Raw genomic sequence first — 4,432 nt, 5'->3', positions numbered from 1 at the left:
CATTATTAAAAACATCCGGTGACCAAAACTGTGCTGCAAACTTCAAACCTGTCTTTAATATCCTCTTCAACTCCAAACTTCTGGAACGCTTGCTCCAGTTGCATCTAATCTGCTGTTTTTCAGATAACCATCTTCTTGACCGTTTACAATCTGGTTTCCGCTTCTTCCACTCTACGGAAACTGCTCTTACTAAAGTCTCCAATGATCTACTAACAGCTAAATCTAATGGTCAATACTCTGTTGATTCTCCTGGATCTCTCTGCTGCATTTGATACTGTGGATCACCAGCTCTTCCTCCCTATGCTCCGCTCTATCAGCCTCAAGGAGACCGTTCTCCACTTACCTCTCTGACTGCTCCTTCACTGTATCTTTTGCTGGCTTCTCTTCTTTTCCTCTGCCCCTTTCTGTTGGGGTTCCTCAAGGTTCAGTCCTAGGTCTCTTCCTCTTTTCTGAATACATTGTATTGAACAAACTTTCAGTAAATTCAGTTTCCATTACCATCTGTATGCTGATTACACTCAATTGTACACATAGTCTCCTGACATCACCCTGCATTACTACAAAATACCAGTGATTGTCTGTCCGCTCTCTCCAACATCATGTCTTCCCTCTATCTAAAACTGAATCTGTCAAAAACTTAACTTCTCATGTTTCCTCCCTATCCTAACCATCCTTAAAAAAAAAAGACAACAAAGGGTTTCATTCCTGAACCAAGAATAATCCAGAAAGATGAGGGCACAGGTGCAGGGAAGATTTGATGACCACAATGAGTGATGTCTATGTATCTAAGTGCAGAGCTATACTTCATTCCATCCTGAACTGTTATCAGTTATAAATGGGGTTGAGTAGGCAAATAAATCCTAGCACAACACTTCTCTCAAATTTCAATGCTTTGTTCTCTACAACGGGCAGGTTGTAAAGAGGAATTGTTGGATATATACTATGCATAGTTGGATTTGTGTATTGGAACAACACAAAAACAACAGAGTAAAAAAAGGCAAATTGGATCAATTTTTCTCTGCTGTCCAACTCTAGAGATATTAGCTACAGTCCCGTGGGTTGTAAACGTTTTCATTATGTTGCGCACCCTGGACAAAGGAACCTAAAATCTCTGTAGATTGATTCTAAACTTGAGGTTGTTGATATTTTTCAATTTTATTTTGTTTCTCAAGTCCTCAGACAGGTCTCATCTCTTTCTGTTCTCCATGCTTAGTGTGGCCCACACAGACACACAATGCAAAGATTGATTCAACTTCTCCCCTTTTTAGATGGTTTCAGGCGTGATTTTTATATTACCCACACCTGTTTTCTACAGGTGATTTTCAACAAGCATCACATGCTTGAAACAAAGTTATTTACCAAAAATTATGGAAAGGTGCCAACAATTTTGTTTATCCCATTTTAGGGTTTTGTGTAAAATTATGTTCACTTTGCCTATTTTTCTGTTGTTCCAATACACACAAAGGAAATAAACATGTATATGACAAAACATGTGTAATTGCAATAATTTCCTGGCAGAAATACTTCACTTTCTTTAACAATTTCAAGGGTGCGAACACTTTTGGCCATGGCTGTGTGTGTGTGTGTGTGTGTGTGTGTGTGTGTGTGTGTGTGTATTTTAGCTACATGCATTCCCATGGGAAAGAAGTCCCACTGTTTGTGATTCAGATAGTTAATGTTTGTGGTAATTTACAGAAAACAATTCCCCATTGTAGTAGCGCCTTAAGGTTTGTGATAATGTAGAAAACAATACAAACCCTATCGTTAGTGGTATCCAGTGCCCCCTGTAAGATGGTTTGTGGCAAGAGGAAGGTGGTGGATAGGATCGGGTTTAAGAGATGACAGTTGTCCATGTCTAAAGGAGGATGGAAGTACAGTATAGTTCAGTGGAAGCTAATAGAAGTCATTTTGAAGTTTTCCAAGAGGCCTAAGAAACAGAGTCCTCGTCATCCATCCAAGCTTTTACATAGAGCGAAAACAAGGAATAACGAAGCCACTCCAATCAGACCGAGTATCCAAACCTCTTTCCCTAATAACTATGTTGCAGGGAAAGTGTAGACTGATAGGAAGGGATGAATGATATGTTTGTATGAGTTTGTGTGTTTTAGATGTGTTTAGAATTTTGTTAGTAAATGGAAGTTTTATTGTGTGCTACTGTATTTTTCATTAGTGTTGTAGTATAATAATATTCTGTAGACTTATTAGTACACAGTTTCAGTCTTCAGTGTCTGTATATCATCAACTAAATTTGACCCTTTAACATTTTGGCGAGCCAGCCCCACTGTTGGGAATTGCTTCTCGTATTTTGCTTGTTGAGATCTGTGGTCATCCTCTGTGAACTGATCAGGCTGGTGGGAAGAGGACAGATAACATTGTTACACGGATCAGTGTTGCGTTATTCCATGCGTTCATAACCTTGATAATCCAGACAGGTGACATAGTATTTCAATCTGATTTTCATATGGAACAAAGTCTACAACAGAGAAATTAATCTTATGTTTTGTTTCCAGTTTTTTTAACATTATTTTGATCCCTTTACAAGTTCCCTTTAAGCCTGCACTTACACTTTAAGGTGGCCCATAGTAGTGATTAAAACTGCGAGTCAGTGGTATGGACAATGTACTAATTAGCATATGGAGATCTGGAACAATTTTTGTGTTGATTGTGGTAGTGAAGTATTTGTTCACAATACTTAACTTTACCCTACCTAAGGGTTGATTATTAGGCCGGGGCCACATGGGAACTACTGTGATCCTCGCATGACTCAGCTCATGATGGCAGCACAGCGGGAGCCGAGTGTCATGCGAGTGTCACTGCGACTGAGGTCAGATCATGCGATTGGACCACAGCTACGGGGGCAGGGCCGGTTCTGAGGAGGTGAGGGCCAACGCTGAGGAGGGGAGGGAGGGATTTATCTCCCTCTCTCCTCCGTTGCCAGCTATTGCCATTCTCGCTCTGCACTCGCATTACACTGGTATAATGTGAGTGCAGTGCGATTTTTTTTTTCTATCGCCCCATAGACTTTAATGGATGCGAGAGAAACAAAGATCGCATTGCACCTGCAGCATGCGAAGACTGTTTTCTCGGTCCAATTAGGGCTGAGAAAATAATCGCTCATGGGTGCTGGCACATAGGTTAATATTGGTCCGAGTGGAATGCGATGTTTTATCGCATTCCTCTCGCTCAGATTTTCATGCCGCGTGACTTAGGCCTTAAGGCCCCGTCACACTAAGCAACATCGCTAGCAACATCGCTGCTAACGAACAACTTTTGTGACGTTGCTAGCGATGTTGCTGTGTGTGACATCCAGAAACAACCTGGCCCCTGCTGTGAGGTCGTTGGTTGTTGCTGAATGTCCTGGGCCATTTTTTAGTTGTTGCTGTCCTGCTGTGAAGCACAGATCGCTGTGTGTGACAGCGAGACAGCAACAACTAAATGTGCAGGCAGCAGGAGCCGGCTTCTGCGGAGGCTGGTAACCACTGTAAACATCGGGTAACCTAGAAGCCCTGTCCTTGGTTACCCGATATTTACCTTTGTTACCAGCCTCCGCCCTCTCACTGTCAGTGCCGGCTCCTGCTCTGTGCACATGTAGCTGCAGGACACATCGGGTTAATTAACCCGATGTGTGCTGTAACTAGGAGAGCAAGGAGCCAGCGCTAAGCAGTGTGCGCTGCTCCCTGCTCTGTGCACATGTAGCTGCAGGACACATCGGGTTAATTAACCCGATGTGTGCTGTAACTAGGAGAGCAAGGAGCCAGCGCTAAGCAGTGTGCGCTGCTCCCTGCTCTGTGCACATGTAGCTGCAGGACACATCGGGTTAATTAACCCGATGTGTGCTGTAACTTGGAGAGCAGGGATCCAGCGCTAAGCAGTGTGCGCTGCTCCCTGCTCTGTGCACATTTAGCTGCAGCACACATCGGGTAATTAACCCGATGTGTGCTGTACTAGGAGAGCAGGGAGCCAGCGCTCAGTGTGCGCTGCTCCCTGCACGTGTAGCTGCGTGAGCTGGTAACCAAGGTAAATATCGGGTTGGTTTCCCGATATTTACCTTAGTTACCAAGCGCAGCATCTTCCACGCGGCGCTGGGGGCTGGTCACTGGTTGCTGGTGAGCTCACCAGCAACTCGTGTAGCCACGCTCCAGCGATCCCTGCCAGGTCAGGTTGCTGGTGGGATCGCTGGAGCGTCGCAGTGTGACATCTCACCAGCAACCTCCTAGCAACTTACCAGCGATCCCTATCGTTGTTGGGATCGCTGGTAAGTTGCTTAGTGTGACAGGACCTTTAGCGTCATTGTTTGAGAAATGACTAGTATATAACCAGATAATCTAGGCCCTTATCACTATTAAGTATTGTTACTTTTATGTATTTTTACAACATGGCACCAATTATGCTTAAAACATTTTTATCCAAATGGTCCTTTGCCACACTATCA

Source organism: Anomaloglossus baeobatrachus, chromosome 4 (genome assembly GCF_048569485.1).
Source record: "Anomaloglossus baeobatrachus isolate aAnoBae1 chromosome 4, aAnoBae1.hap1, whole genome shotgun sequence".
Taxonomy (NCBI): Eukaryota; Metazoa; Chordata; class Amphibia; order Anura; family Aromobatidae; genus Anomaloglossus; species Anomaloglossus baeobatrachus.
This window is presented reverse-complemented; position numbering follows the sequence as displayed.